This window comes from Suncus etruscus, chromosome 7 (assembly GCF_024139225.1).
Source record: "Suncus etruscus isolate mSunEtr1 chromosome 7, mSunEtr1.pri.cur, whole genome shotgun sequence".
Lineage (NCBI taxonomy): Eukaryota > Metazoa > Chordata > Mammalia > Eulipotyphla > Soricidae > Suncus > Suncus etruscus.
Genome location: NC_064854.1, coordinates 24,718,855 through 24,736,500, shown reverse-complemented (window position 1 = coordinate 24,736,500; position 17,646 = coordinate 24,718,855). Strand labels below are relative to the sequence as shown.

The window sequence follows — 17,646 nt, the reverse complement described above, 5'->3', positions numbered from 1 at the left end:
AGAACTGAATTCACAATTTGGTTCCCATTAGCAGAGATTTTGAAATCTTGTGAAACCAATTCTAGACTTAAAATGCAAAATAACTATTCTGACAGAAAGATAACAATTGTAATTATTGTTGTGATGGATTTGAAAGAGGTATTCTTTGAGGTTGGTGGCAAAAGAAGAAGCTCATTCCCATTAACTGAACCTCAGCACCCTACAAATCCTTGGTAAGATGAATCTTTACCTTTGATAATTAAATAGCACAATTTTTCAATTAATACCAGGGCTCCTAGGTGAGTCATGTGAACAAAATCCCAAGAAAAGGGAATCCAAAAAGTGTGGGGTAACTGTACTTCTTTGCACATTAGGATTCTCACATGAAGAATGCTGAGAGGCCCTTGTGACTGCCCTTTTCCTTTCCACTATATTTATATTCCCAAAGCTGAACAGTTATGCAAAGAATTATTTAATTTTTCAATACTGTTTCCAATATAAAAAGCAAATATCTGACTCAAGTCAATAAAAATAAAAAGAAACATGGGTGTGGGAAAGGTTCTGTGAGGCACAGGAATGGGGTTTTAAAACACACATGCTTTCTCTAAGGGTGAAACATGATTAAATAACTAGCAACTCGGACTTTTTGTTTTGTTTTGTTTTGTTTTTTGGGTCACACCCGGCAGCGCTCAGGGATCACTTCTGGCTCCATGCTCAGAAATCGCTCCTGGCAGGCTCAGGGGACCATATGGAATACCGGGATTCCAACCACCGACCTTCTGAATGAAAGGCAAACGCCTTACCTCCATGCTATCTCTCTGGCTTCCACAACTCAGACTTAATACTTACTGAAGAACATTAGTTGAATACAGGGGATGATTTAAAGAGGGTCCATTTGTCTTGCCATAGTGATACATTAATTTAATTCAATAAGTATTAAGCACCAAACAGTTTCCTCTTATTGTGTTATGTGCCATAACAAATACAAAAGGTTAAAAAGCTGCAGCTTTAACATTTAAGTATTTATATCCACCTTGGAGACAATAAATCACAAATACATAAAGCTATTATAAAAATAAGGGAGCATCATATGATTGCTGAGGTCAAAGTTCAATTCCGATGGTAAACTTACCAGAAATTCAATTCATTGGGCAGCTTAAAATGAGATAAAAAGCAAGAAACTAAAATCCCTTGAAATTAGATGAAGGTACAAGATAACATATAAGCAGATGCAAAAGAGAAAATGAAAAGAGAAAGGTACTTGTTTGAGATAATTTCATATTTTACAAGTTGGGTAGAGAAAAAAGAGTTGAGAAATAGTTCAAAAGAAGAAACAGAAAAGAAAATCAACGAAGTATGTGCTCCTTCAGTTAAGGAATGGAATAAAAAATATCCATCAACATTGAAGGCCATAGATCAGCTGCAGTACAGCCCAACACATAAGCAACTGGGTGAAGGACAGTTCTTAGTGATTTTGGTAAAACAAATGGGACATTTCCAAAAGAACCCCCAAAGAAGTTTTGGGGAGTTTGTTTGAAAAGTCCACACAAGTTGAAGTAATAATAATACATGTTACCAAGAAGAAAACCAAGTTAAAAATGGTAACTAGTTCAAGGAATGAGAAGGTATAAGATTTATATAGGATATTCGCAAACTGGTTCCTGATACAGCAAGGGTGCAAATGAAAACTCAGGTGAAAGGGTATGTTTATAAAGCAATCATACAAGGAAAGAAGGCTCACAGTCCAGAACACATACTGACGGCAACCAGAATGGAATTTTGAAAATGTTAGTAGTTTGTACCAAACTGTTGAATGCAAGATTATGTAATAATGATGTTTATTTTCTTTTATTTTTCTTTTGTCTGAGAAATTCTGAACCTAGATGAACAAATGAGAGTACTTATATCTTTCATCAATGAAGACAAAGCCAATAAACTTATTCGGATGTTTCTACGGGGAAGGACCCCCAAAATGGCTCCTTCTTTCCACCAGCTGAAACATGTTTGAGTGATCCCTTCCCACACTGAATAGCATTGACCTTTAATCCAAACTTGGGAATAATGGTGTGGAAACTGTGAGTCTATGTTCTAAATGATGATGATGACCTTGTCTTTTCTTTATGCAAACTGACATGCAAATAAGGGCTTCTTCATAAACTTATCAACAGATATGGGCATTGGTTTGGGGAATATTGCACTGGTGAAGGGGATGTTTTTTATGACTGAAACCCAACTACAAACATGTTTGTAATCATGGTGTTTAAATAAAGATGTTATTTTATAAAACAAACAAACAAAAAAAATAACCAACAAGTTTTGAAGGACTAAAAACCACCCACTAACCATCTTAGGTTAGTAACTTAGGTTACTTTTCCTTACAATCTCCTTTTCTTTAGTAAACAAGCACTGTAGTGTCTCTTTTTTTGCCAAGTCTAGCTCTTGAGGTTTGGAATTCAGCTGTGAACAAAACAAAACAAAATCCTTAACTATTTCAAAAATAGTTTTGTTGTATAGAAACCACAGGGTTGTGAGAAATGATTTTCCATTGGGCAGTATTCTAGAACTAAGGTTTTCAACTTCCCAAAATTCTTATGGTAGCCTCCTCAAGTATAAAAATCTATCCTATATACTATTAAAGTAATTATCATTTCAAAGTGCAAATATCATCTGTTCTCCAAAATCGACTCTTTAACAGATAATTTTCATAAATTAGAAAAACTAAACCAGCCATTAAAATGATTTAGTAATCTGTATGTGTTCATTAAAAAATTTTTGCTTTTCTTCCCAGGGTTCATGCAGAAATGACATGTTGATTGCCATTTTATCATGTCTAAATATTCTAATTAAGTTAAGTTGCCTAAAGACAGTATAATAATATATTATAAAAACTAAAAAGCATATTAACTAAATTATAAAAATATAGGGATGATATCTTTAAATTATTGATTTGATATAATAACTCAGAAGGGACAACCTCAGTTTCATTTTCTGTCTTGGGAAAGTTTACATAAGCAACTTGAAATGAATACAAATTTATGCTGTTCTGAAGGAATGAGCAACTTCCAAATAGGAAAATTCCTTTAAAGATGCATATCCTTAAATGTGAGTGTTTAGCTGGATAGCAACATCTCTTGTGACTATGAATGTTTTTTTTTTTCTTTATTTTTTATTTAAACAGCTTTATAACATACATGATTGTGTTTGGGTTTCAGTCACAATGAATGTTTTTAATCTTCAATACCCAAGTAGCTGCCCTACTCTTATTTCTTGTGGGCCATCATTTGTGAGCACACTGGTAAATCCATGGGAATCTAATTTCTGGACTGTGATAAAATGGTGTTATTTTCAGTTGGAAGTCATAATCCCCAGAAGCAATTATTTATAGGTATAATAAGCACCACTAAAACTTAAATACTATCATTTAGCTCATAAATTTCAGACAGAAGTCTCTGAATATAGCGCTGGGAAGTGTCAAGAATCAGGTTTCTTTAGGAAAGACCCCAGGCAACTCCAGGGCACTTGGCTTGAGTGTGAAGACCTTGATTCTGGGCTCAGGTTCCTTTAGGTTAGAGACTGAGGTCAAACCAAACATATAAAGTGAATCAAACTATTATATGAACAGAAAAAGGAATAGACTAATGAGCCTAAATGGATCTTTCTATGAGGGAGAGAACAAAAACTAATAATAATAATAATAATAATAATAATAACCATAAACATATAAAAAGATGAGATAGAAATATCAACCAAAGAAGAGTAAGAGGAAATGTTAATCATCAAGAATTGGGGGAGGAAGACAGAAAATATTGGTGTTGATATCATTGAAAAATTAAGATGCAAATTAATAGCCCATTTACTCAGGGCATATTTTTCATTTGGCTCACTTACCTATAATTTAACACACATAAATTATCATATCTGGGCTTGCAGTCCTCTGCCCACTGTAATATCTCTCTGGCATCCCCCAACAGTATTGTAAACTACAGAATCTCAATTCAAATAAATTACAGTATTTAAGATAGTTTCTGCAACTTTTAGATTTACATAGAAAGTTATATCATTTCTAAATATTCTGAAGCACTAATTAAAGAGTTTTAATTGGGGTGGATAGGGGAGATAAGGCAGTCTCTGAGGATACATCAGATAATACTAATCATCAACAGTTATCACTAGACTTTCTGAAACATCCCTTCAACAATAAAAATGACTCCATATTTTTATCATTTATATATATAAATATATATATTTATAAATATATATATATATATATATATATATATTTAAGCACTGTGACTACAAGCATGTTTGTAGTTGGGTTTCAGCCATAAACAGAATAACCTCCCTCTTTTCCATAAGTTGAGTACATTTCTGAGAGTTCATTTCTGGTTCCAAAACATTTCTTAGCACAGCTGCACAATTAAAATGACAAACTACATGTTCTACAAGGACTTAGCACACTGTAAGTCATTATCTTCCCTCTTAAGACAAGATTGATTTCTTTCCAAACTTCCCTATTCCACCTTCTTGAAAATTTAAACCATAACTCAACTTGAACATGAAAAAAATATGAAACTAAATTTACAAATGTGAAAAAGAATTGGCTACCATCCATTGCTTCATTAAGGTCTCCCTTATTAAATTGGCTTTTATCAGCCAGTTTTTTTTGTTTGTTTGTTTGTTTTTGGGCCACACCCAGCGTTGCTCAGGGGTTATTCCTGGCTGTCTGCTCAGAAATAGCTCCTGGCAGGCACAGGGGACCATATGGGACACCGGGATTCGAACCAACCACCTTAGGTCCTGGATCGGCTGCTTGCAAGGCAAACACCGCTGTGCTATCTCTCCGGGCCCCTATTAGCCAGTTTTTAATACTGTAAGAGGAGATTACTGGGTGAATATAGTTGTAATTATTGGTTTTCAGAAGTTGGTATTACTTTTATAAATTCAAATATTTTCAAATTTATGCTTTTGTATCTTAGCTACAGCAGCATGATGGATGTAAGAAAGATGAAGATCAGTGAGATGAAAATCAGGTAAAACAGCCTGGATGTTCTGCCATCAGGGGTTCACCATCCATCACACTAGGCAATGGCCAAGGGAAACTTGAACCTCCTGCTTCCTCTGCTTCTTCTTTATCCATCTGGGGGAAAGTGAGGCCAGCTGGTACTTATTCTTCCTCTGACGTATTTTAAGAACATGATACTCTCCAGTTTCATCCAAGTAAACCTGTTACCTAAACAATAATGCTTATGAAAATGAGAGTAAGTCTACTTCTTCCATTTTTTATTGCCTAAAAGGACAACATAACATTCAGTTTCTTCTTCTTTCTTTTTTTTAATTTTTGGGTAAAACCCGGCTGGATTCAGGGGTTACTCCTGGCTCTGCACTCAGAAATCACTCCTGGCAGACACTGGGGACCATATGTTGTGCTGGGATTTGAATCACATTTCGTCCTGGATCAGCAAGGCAAATGCCCTACCACTGTGCTATCACTCCAGCTCCAACATTCAGTTTCTTAATCAACAAATCTGATCAAGGTCATGTGTTGTTTAAAAAGATGAAGCATTTAATTTGCTTGATAGAGCCCCATGTTTAAGCTTAATACAACATGGTCCCTAAAGCATCACCAGGAACAAATCCCCAAACACAGAGCCAGGAGGAGATCCCAAACATTGCCACATGTGGCCCTACGCCAAAACCAAACCCCTTAAAATGTTTATATATTGAATCAATGGTTTTCAAGCTGTTTATACTTTTATGAAACTGTAGCATATTTACTGAAAGCTCAATAGAGTTAATGAAACTTACTTAATGAAACTAATCCTTATTAACAAATAATTTTTGTTGTTGTTAAGTCATTTTTTAATAATATTTTATTTAAACACCTTGATTACAAACATGATTGTGGTTGGGTTTCTGTCATGTAAGGAACACCCCCCATCACCAGTGCAATAATTTATCAAATAGGCAATATTACTAGAAAATAATTTACCAAGAAGATCATTTTTATAAATCCCTTTACACAAACCTAATTTTGACAGTGCCCAAGTCTACACTCTAGGTCTATCCTCCATCTTAAATAACATTCATAGATGTTATGTTAAGCATTTATTTTATATTCTGCAACAATTCTTCCCTACAATATCTGGTTTAAATAGGTCTTCAGTAAACACTGGCAGGAAAATAAAAAGGGGAAGTAAAGGAAGAATGGATGGCAGGAAGGACAGACACTAGCCTTTATCTACTTCCATTTTTCTCTGCATCTATTACCAAGGTGATTTCCTGAAGTGTACAATGCTCACACTTTGCTGTGAGATTTAATTTAGATTTCCAAGGGTCAAGAGCTTGGTTTGTTCTGTGCAAGTTATTTTTATTTGAAATACCTGACTACAGCTTTATTCCAAAGTGTGAATTATTTTACTGAAAACTCTAGTTTCCAAACTTGACATTCATGAAGATCGCTTTGAGGTTTATTCAGAATGGTTCATAATTAAGTTAAAAAATCTAAACTGCGCTTGGGTACTAAATATCAAGTCCCTTTAATGTCATACAGCTAAAATCTAAGACATTATATGAAATAATGCAGGGAATATCAAAAGCAGAGGAAATAAAAACCACTATATTTAGATTTTAGAATGGCTAAAGTAAAAGCAAAATTAACAATAAACTGTAAGTACCCAGGAATACTATTTGCTAGTATGACATGACTTGGACTTGATATAGAGAAATTTATCAATTAACCAAAATGTGGAATACCATAATAAAAGATCATAGTGTTGTCTGCTGTTCGTTTTTAAGATAATATCAGGAATGACAGATATTAAGGAGTCAAATACAATACTAAAATCAAGATAAAACTTTCATATTGTATAAATCACATAAAGTTTACTTGCATTAATAGTAAACAAAAATACATTAGAATTTGAATTTAGCCCAGACATATTTTTTTTGGCTTTTGGAGTGTACCCAGCAGGCTTCAGGAGCTACTCTTGGAGTTTGGGCATCACTTTCAGTGGTGCTTGAGACCATGTGACATCAGGAATGGAACCTGAAGGCCTTCAGTTTGCATTTAGAGTCACTGCCCTGATCCTATTTATGTTCAATTGAACTTCCTACTTTTAGAGTTTCACAAAGTATTTAAGAAAGAATACAGAGGTGGCCGAGCGATGACACAGTTGTAGGGAGTTTGCCTTACACGCAGCCAATCCAGAACAAGCCTTGGTTTGATCACTAAGATCCTATATGTTCGAACTGCAGTCTGTCCTAGGTTAGTTAGCACGTGCAAGGCAAAATGCCTTACCACTTGCACCACTGCTCTGACCCCTGTGCACACAGTTTTATGTGACTCTCGTTCACCCTATCTCTGAGATGAACATGGAAATGTTCAAACTAGAAAGATGGTCACTTTATAGTCTTCTCTATTCTATTTTTAAGAAGATTTTAAAATATTTTTCAGTGTCAATCACATGTTAACTTTTCTTTGGCATGTATTTTAAGACATTATCTCTATGTCCTTCTCAGGTTTGAGCACTGTCGTTATTTTTATTTTATCTATTCTAATAATGTAATACCGGTAAATATGTCACTATAAATTTAAATGATTTCCCTAATAGTTAATAATGCTAGAAAATAGTCATGCTTTATTTTTTGCTATTTTGTTTATTCTTTCAATAATTATCTTATGTCCACTTTTTTTTATTTTTTTGTGTCCCCACCCGACCATTTTTGTAATTCAGTTAATAATATTTAGTTAGGGGCTGGAGTGATGTCATAGCAATAGGACATTTGCCTTGCATGCGGTTGACCCAGGACAGCCAGCGGTTTCATTCCCCTCCATGTACCATATAGTCCCCCAAGTCAGGAGTGATTACTGAGCAAATAGCCAGGAGAAACCTCTAAGCATCTCCAGGTGTGGCCCAAAATCCCCCCAAAAATGTTTAATTAAGTAGATTAAATCGTAGTGGAGGGGTTTGGACCACATCTGGCCATTTGCTCAGTGGACCAAACATGGTATTGGCAAATGAGTCAGGGTTGACCATATACAAGGCTATCTCTCGCACTCTCAAGTTAAAATTTTAATTATTTTATTTTTATTCATTTCACTAATCGTACTAATGTATGATTTAATTGTTTGAACATTGTTTAACAGATCCTATATTATCATTAGATGACTAGAACATAGAATTCCTTGAAAAATACTAAGGTGGGTCAAAGCTGAAACAAAGGAAGGTGTGTAGAGACACAAGTCCTGTGTGGAAGTTAAATATTTGTCATTCTTTTTGTGCTCCAGAAACACAGTAAGACATTCTCTAAACAAGTATTTTCCTAGATTCATATACAAAGAGAGTCAAGTTTGGGTAATAGGATATGTGCAAACTTCCATTTACTTCCTAGACTCATTAAACTACAATTGTTTCAACAATTCACACTTTCACCAGGAGGGTATAAAATGTTCCACAGCTTCTTGCACATTATTTTTTACAATAGTTGGTATTACTTTTGTCATTCTTTTCCAATGGTTGGGTTTAAAAGAAATCTCCTTATAGTGTTGGCTTGTATTATCCTGATTATTATAATGAAGCAGCATCTTTTTATTTTTGTTTTTTGTGTGTGTGGTTTTTGAGCCACACCTGGTGACACTCAGGGGTTCCACCTGGCTATGCGCTCAGAAATCGCTTCTGGCTTGGGGAACCATATGGGATGCTGGGGGATCAAACCAAGATCTGTCCTAGGTTAGCACATGCAAGGCAAATGCCCTACCTCCTGCACCACTGCTCAGGCCCCAGAAATGGCACCTTTTTAATATATTCACTGGCCATTGTGTTTATTGATGGGTAGTACATCTGCTTATGCTTTTTGTCCATTCAACTTAAAGAGTTCTAGTAATTTGTAATTTATTATTACTTATTGAGGAAGTAGATTGGGTGAACAAAAATACAGATTCTGGATTCTAAACCTTTTCATTTAAACCAATTTACTTCCTGCAAGATTCCAGGATGTGCACACAATTAAGACTAGCAATGGAGGGATTAGCCTTCCTTAGAGAGACTTTAAGAGAGGAAGAAACAATGATGTATGCAAAGGGGAGGTAGGAAGTAGACAAAAGGCTCTACAAGGAAATTATAGGTGATCAGCTAGTATAATGTTAATCATCAGATTATTATCCAAGTTCAGTCATTTTACAGAGGACTGGCACTGAGATAACAATGTGTGCATTATATTTTTCCTTAGTGAAGAACAACTAAACAGATTGTCTGTTGCATTATGTCATGGTAATGCTTTTCTCTCTGCGAGATAGGGTGATTATTTGGACATTCATCATGTAAGAGATGGCAAATGATGATTTTAAATAAAATATGCTGACATATCTCAATGTCCTTCCTTTACTTTAAAAACTAACATCTTCGTTTTACTTGGAATTTATTTGTTATGAATAACTAACCTTATGGCAACGTTCTGCTTTCCTAACATTATCTCCTAAATGACAGACATCCTTAGTGAAGTTCTGGGGAAGCAAACCGTAATAGTTTCTGCTCTAAGCTTGATGCCTGACAGAATCTCCTTAGTGCTCAGCTATCAGAGAACACAGGCACAAAATTCTGTGCACAACATCCAAACAGATAACGCATGAAATTATATATAGATAATAACTTCTGACCTACAGGAAGACAGTTAAATGTGAGCACAGGATTTCCAAGAAAATAATGGATCATATATTTTAATGTTGTTCTAGAAAAATGGCTTAATTTTATTTAATAGAAAAAGCCATAAGACTTTGACTTTAATTCCTCCTCGCTTTTATAATCACTGATCATGAGGAAATAGAAAAAATATCCTTGAAATTTGTGAAGCACATGCTAGTTTTCAAAGCACACTCTCACACTTTGTTACAGCATTTAATGAATCTGAAAATTGACTTCATAATATTACCTGTATTTTATTTTAAAAGAGATAGTGGCTTAGAGCTGCTAAGTGAAAGGTCATAGGTCATAAACAGGAAGTAACTGCTGCAATTCAAATCCATGCCTCCTTTTCTCCTCTCTCCTGTCAGTCATCTTCTCTTTCTCTCTTTCTCTTTCTTTTTCTCTTTTTCTCTGTCTCTCTCCTGTTCTCTCTCTCCTCTCAGTTCTCTCTCCCTCTCTCTCTCTCTCACTCCTCTCATGCAGAACCCACCGTGAACATAAATACCCCATACTTTGTGAGATGAGCTCATATGTTTAATTCATGACTATCCTTGCAAAAGAGGGGGAAACATGCGTCCAAAGTAAAGATCAAACATAAAAAAAGGAAAAATATACATCTAAACTCAAAATTATAATATAAGAATCTGACATCTATCTATACACTGAAGTACATAACAAGTAATAACATGGCAAGTAATTCTTTCTTTTTTTTTTTTTTTTTTTTGTGGTTTTTGGGTCACACCCGGCAGTGCTCAGGGGTTATTCCTGGCTCCAGGCTCAGAAATTGCTCCTGGCAGGCACGGGGGACCATATGGGACGCCGGGATTCGAACCGATGACCTCCTGCATGAAAGGCAAACACCTTACCTCCATGCTATCTCTCCGGTCCCGGCAAGTAATTCTTTCAAAGACTTAAAGCCAGATGAAAAGTTAAGAAAGAGAGAAAGACTGAAAATTGATACTTGCCTTCTCCAAATTCTATGTAGGTGAGATCTTTGGTTGAATCTGTGACAAACACAAAAGTCTTGTGTTGTGTTTTTGTGTTCTGAATTAATAGGTGGGATCAAAGAGCCCTTTGACTTTTCTTTCATCAAATTTTGTTGAAAATACAAGGTGACTTACTAAATCAGAATCTCAGAGACAAAATGTGGAGAAGAAAACAACAGTGAAAAATATGGTTCTGAGCTGCACGTAAAAATACACAAGATGAGAAGCAGCTTTGTGGTACAGTGGTCAGAGGTGGATATAAAAATAAACTTCAAAATACTGGAGTTAACCAGGATACTAATGAGTTACCTTTCCCAGAAGCAAAAAGGTAGTTTCTCTTTATGATCATAAATGTCCATAAAAGAAGTTATTTTGTTTATATAGAACCTTTTATATTCTAATGACAGTTGTAACTATTAAAAATAACAGGAAGGTATTTAATAAATACTTACTTTTTATTTGGGGGGAGTTGGGCCACACTGGGTGACGCTCAGGGGTTACTCCTGGCTATGCACTCAGAAATTGCTCTTGGCTTGGAGGACCATATGAGACACCGGTGGATCGAACCATGGTCCATCCTAGGCTAGCGCCAGCAAGATAGACACCTTACCGCTCCGTGCCACCACTCCAGCCCCAATAAATACTTACTTTCAGATAGCATTAGAATATATGGCAATATAGATTTTAGGAATACCATTATACATGCTTTAAATATTTTTAATAAATCTAAAAATATTAAGAAAATAATGGTGATATTACAAATATATGTAGAAAAACACCAATGACTCTTTTCAACATTTACTTATATATATTCAAATTTTATCTTTCACAAATTAAATTTTATAAATGTCAGTATGAAATTTCTACTGAACAGGATGCTATTTATCTTTATAAACACATAGACCTATTATTATTAGATATAGAATTTTAGAAGAAAAATTAAGAAGTTTTCTTCTTTTTCCATATGCACCATAATTTCATAGACTTTCCGTCATCATATGAGGAAAGATAAAAACGAGTAGTTGATGAATGTTCTGTGTATCCTAATTCTAGCCATTTAGTTTGATTTTTTTCAGTGCAGCAAAATCTTTCTGAAGTGTTGAATAGTGTGTGTGTGTGTGTGTGTGTGTGTGTGTGTGTGTGTGTGTGTGTGTGTGTGTGTGTGTGTGTGGAAACCTAAGGAGTGCTCAGGGAATTGACTTCAATGGTCCAAAGCAAAGGCCCAATGATGTGAGGCTGCTATCTTCACAGTGCTGAAGACCCAAAGATGCTCAGAGGCTTCCAGAGCTATACCATGCAGTGCTTAAGGGCCATGAGATGCCAATAATCAAACTTAAGTCCTAGGACATAAAAGATATGCACTCTCATCCCAGAACTATCTCTCAATTCTGAAATAGAAAATTTTTAAAAGACAATAATTTAAATAACAGAATTAAAGTAATTTATATTATGCATGTATAAAAGAAAACTTGCAATAAAGCAAGCACTTCTACATATAAGGATAAACAAAGTGAATCAGTGGCAATGTATCATTCGTTCCAACACATAAACTACCATTTATTTGATTCTAGTTTACTATCTCACTATGTTGAATTAATAATATCTTAGAAACTTAATGGAGTCTAAGTGACATAAAGAAGAGAGATATCATAGGATAGGAGGTTTGAAGGAGAAAAAAGGGATATTTTCAAGTAAGTAGATATATCATAAATTTGAAATAGAGACTATTTTATCTCAGCTATAAATTCTGTGAAGCTTTAGGTTAACAGTAAACCTTTCAACTTTATACATCGTGCAAAATCATTTCTCAGATACTGAGAATATCTGTATAAAATTATTGAGTTACATGGCTAGAGTAGAGACATGCATAAATATAGTTATTACTATCAAAATTCTAATAATAAAACAAAATTCCAAAAATTAAAATCAGCATAGTACATCTAAAAGAAGTCTACAGGTCTTATTCCTTGTACACACATGTAGAAACAAAAGAAAACTGTCCCTAAAATTTTGACTGTTTTTTTCTTTAGTTTATTTTCTTCTCAGACATGTTTTATAATGACAAAGCCCAAGATAAAAGAACTGTTCAAAATTTAACTTGTTTAATCCCATGTGACTTATATGTATCTAGTATTCACTATATGGGTGTTTTTGTGTATGTGTGTATATGTTTTTGACTATCAAAAATGACCAATTTATAACTTTGACTTTACAACTTTTAAAAATAAATTAATTTCCATAAATTCAGTCCTCCTGTAAAGAACTTTCCTTACCATCTGTCACTAACTTTGGTGAAGTTTAATTTGTAGTGTGACTCCATTGAAGTAAAAAGAGAGTCCAGACAACTCAGTAAAAATAAGGCACCCCAACTTTTTAGGCTCATGAATTATGATGAAAAGAAACCCAAGGAATTCATAGAAAATATTGTCTTCCTCTTTTTATATAACCTCAAGGCTCTATATTTCCATTGCTAGCACACAGAATAATGGGTCCGAAGTTCATAAAACAGAAGAAGTAAGTATATTCTCTGGTCACCCAGGTTAGAATAAAAGATGACAAAGCCATCAGCAAGATTTAGTCAATGCATCTAAAGAATGCGTGGAAAATCATTATAATTTGATCATTTAATTATTGAGAAATAAAGTAGAGTGACTTAAAGAAGTATGATGATCTTCTAAATATGTTTAATAAGCTACATGAGAAAATAAACAAAACCCAAAGAAGATGCTGAACACAAAATTGTCCCTCTCCTCTCAAACACATGGAACAGATTTATGATTCTTTTGATGCACAAAGATGGAGATAGCTGAACTGTAAAATAGCAGTCACACTGAGAAATTTCAGAGGACAGGAGACTTGTTTGAGTGATAATAGCAAAAGTTGACTATAATGGTAAAGAACAAGAGCTTGGGATTTAGAATTGAGTTTTAATGCTGATTGTACCACTCACTATACATGTGACTTGGGCCTCAATTTTCTGGACAATACAAAAATTACTCTATATATTACAAATTTATTTGGACAATTAAATGAGTGCATGCATATAGAAGACTTAGCACATTGTATGGGAGAAAGAACTGGCCAACAGAGTAGCAATAGAGGTGATGAGAGGGGCCAGAGAGACAGCAAAATGGTAGGTCATTTGCCTTGCATTGTGGCCGACCCAGGACAGAAAGTGGTTCAAATCCTGGCATCCATCTGGTCCCCCAAGCCTGCCAGGAATGATTTCTGAGTGCAAAGCCAGGAGTAACCCCTGAGTGCTACAGGGTGTGGCCCAAAAAGGAAAACACAAACAAACAAACAAAAAGTGATGAGAAACTTGTAAGCACCATCAAGCAATCCTGCAGTAAAATCCCCATCGATCCCTTAATCTAGAGTACACTAAGTTCTTAACAGAAATCTGTCTTCATTTCAGAAGAGATTCCTCTGACTGGCTTTGTGGGAGCTGCAGGAGGAAGAGACCAAGGATGTGTGAAAAGAAGCGAGAAGGACAAATAAAAATGTATGCTACAAACAAACATTACCATGTTCTCTAAGATGATAAAAGAACACATTGATTTCCTATAAATCAGGGTCTTGCAATCTTGTGGCAACTGATCTGAGAAAACTCTTGGTGTGTATTGATATCTTGGATGGTTATAGCTTGAAATACTGAAATCAAACTTTTCTCTCTTTATCTGGTCAAGGTCAGTAGTATAAACTAATTCAGATGATGCCTAACTAATGGTGAAGGTGCTCTAAAAATACAATAAAAGGAAATAAATGAAAGAGGCAAATGAAACTCATGCACAAAAGATTCAGTGTGCTTGATTTATAGGCCCCAAACCCATATGGCATTTTTTAATCAATTCTTTTTAATTCCGACAAGTGCATGCCTTCTCTTTATACATGTCCACTATGTCTTTTTCTCTATTAGGATGAAGAAAACACCAATACTGTGATAAAAATAGCTGAAGAGATCAGATTATGGCTCACTAAGAGATTCTCTCTGACAGAATCAGGTACATGTAGTGTTAGCAATGAGTCAGAAAACTTTCCTGGTTGAGCTGGGTTGTGTGGCAAGTGGGGGGCTGGTGTCTGGGAAGAGGTGAGCTGGGAGAAAAGAAAATACTCTCTTTCATCAATTTTCACATAACTGAAGCTTCCGGTCAGCTAGTTTGAGGGTAAAGACAGAGCCAGTCTTCGAAGTAGACAAAGAAATCTAGCCTTTTATTTATTGGCCTGACATTTCCCACTGCCTAGGGACCCCAAATCTGTATTTCCATATTGAGAATGATCTTTAGACAGGATTTCCATGAAGTCAAAGATAAGGGCTTTAAATTAGAAGTGGATTCATATCGTGACTTTTCTTGAAATGTCATGTGGACTAGAACAAGGGGAAGCAATTCTTATGTGTCCTTGTAAAAGAAGCATCTTGAATTAAAGGCATTTCATACTGAAGAATCTGCCTGCACCCAGGTCTAAGATTCTTGAAATGACTAAGTAAGAGAAGCAATCGACAAATTTAATTAAAACCTTTCAGTATAACTAGGTTGCTCTAATCAGGAGAGCTCCCTGCATGCATTACTTAGTTTTTTTTCTACTTCTGGCTTGAATCTATTATGTGTTCTATCATGACTGTAGAGCAAATGGTCCTGAATGCCTTCAGTCAAATTATATTCAGATCCCTACAGTATACAGTCATCCTGATGAAAAGATCAACAGTTTATTACAGATGGAGAACATCCAAAACCCAGTCATGCTCTCCAGGTGGCAAGTGCTCCTGAAGTTTATTCAAACAGCTGACTAACTCACTCTGACAACAGGCCTCCAATCCCTGATGGGGTTGGGAAGAACAAGTTTCATAGACAGAGCTAAGAGGATATTGGTATTATGGTGGTGGGAGTTGTGGTATAACATTAGCCCCCAAAACATTGCTGTTTATATTTTTGTTAAACCCATATTATGTCAATAAATTGAAATAAAATGATTAAATCTTTAAAATTTCATAAAAAATCTTGAGTTACTAGTCAGTAAATGACATCAGTTATCATTACCGATATAATCAATGGTACTAGAGTGCTTTTAAATTATTTTTTTCATGTATTAGCTATTCACAAGCCTTTTATATCAAACCACATATATGTCTTTCTTATTTATATGATAGGTTTTCCAATGAAATTTTAGTGCTAGGTAAGTAATGACTATCACATATCCCCTAACATAGCTTTTTCTTTATAAGGGATGTCCTGAAAGAAAGGAAGAGAAGCTAGACAAATGGTTCAACAGGTAAGGTACTCCCATTGCACACAGTTGACTTGGGTTCCATCCCTGGAACTACATATAGTCCCTTGAGCCTGACAAGAATGGTCCCTGAACTCAAAACCAGGAGTAGGATTTAAGCCCAAAAATGTAATTATAAAATAAAATAATGTTACTAATATTAACAAATATAAAAGCAACATAAATTGATGACCAACAATTTATGACTATTATCAACATAAAGATGACCTCCTGGGCAATCAATATCACTAATGAAAAACAAGTATGCATTTTTTAAAATAGTAGGTATAAAAATGTCCCACTTGCTGTGTTTCCAACCTCGGTGAGTGGATCTAAATTCAAACTGACTGAGGGTGAAACGTGTATAATCTGGCAATCTTCTACCTAGTATAAAGAGTGAGCTGCCTGTCAGAAATTTTTTTTAATGAGTATAGAGATCACCCCCAATGAGACAATAAGGGCAGAGTCAAGACAGATAGCTCAGGCTATCCTGAGCCAAACTCATCTAGGTTTGCATTAAAATCAAGCTGTAAGCAAACAGATACAAAGAAAACAAGGATGATCTTTGTGATACACCAAAAATTGAGTTGTAAAATATCAGTGTACATATAGTAAGAAAATTGGTCTTGAATTATGCTGATACATTTCCATAGGAAACAATTGGAGAGGCCCCAGCAGTTCAATACAGCATTGTAGAAAGAGTCGATTTCATCAGGTTTAAGCTCTGTATTTTATTGTCAAACACGTTTGTTACTCTAAGAAAGGTGAAGTGTAAATACTACTCTTTAGAGACTATCAAAAGAAAGTCTACAAAGAACCTGCCTATTCTCTCATCGACTTACAGATGTAGTTAAGTTTCGCATTCATTTGTGTTCTGAGGTGCTTCTGGGAGAGCACTGAGCCTGTGCAAAAGTAGTCGCCATATTTGGAAATAAGAAAATAAAGGTGGTACTTGGGGCATCTATTGTATTAGGCTGACATTGCTGAGTTATCTTAGAGGAGTCCCAACTTATCAAGTGAATTCAGGTTTCAGAGAAAATATGGGTTTTCTACCTGTTAGCTATATCGACAGATGAGCCCTGTGGTATTCTAATCAAGTCATGCCATCAGTGGCCAGAATCTTCACCACACTCATGTGTGAGAAAACAGTTATGGCCTCCACAGCATGCTTTCAAGTAAGCTCTCAAAATTTTAACTAGGTTTTTGAAATGAACACACATGCAAATGTATGAGACATATATATATATGCATTCGTGTCACACATATGCATGCATGTCACATACTCATCTCCTTTGTTACTGTGACTTAGGCTTGTCAAAGAGTAAAGGTATATGAACTAAGGCTCATTAATATTAATGTAAACTTTGCAATTTTGCTCCCTGAACACTGTCACTTTGTTATACTAAATTAAAACTCTGACAGAAACATCCAATTAATTCTCAGTGAGAAAACGCATCACCGTGTCCCAGTTAATAAGTGTTTCACTGTAATCATACCTTGATCATCCTCCTGAGCTGTCATTTCTTCCACAGAGTGCTTAGAACCTAATATTGCCTAATAATGCCTAATATTAGCTCCTTAATGATGGTTCAGGTGTGAGATAAAAAGGAAAGACTCGACCTTGTTCTCTTGTGGAGGTACAAACAATGTATTTTCTTTTGTTGGGAAAGAGAGAGAGGAGTAGGATAAATAGAAAGAACTGTTTTAAATTACCTGAAAGAATTTATGGGATTTAATTT

The 17,646-nt window shown here is 35.2% G+C and overlaps 1 protein-coding gene across 1 annotated transcript in view; it reads right to left on the bottom strand.

Moving 5' to 3' along the window:
- MALRD1 (MAM and LDL receptor class A domain containing 1) overlaps positions 1 to 17,646 on the bottom strand; it is a 516,995-nt gene that overhangs the window by 219,095 nt on the left and 280,254 nt on the right. The window lies entirely within an intron of this gene.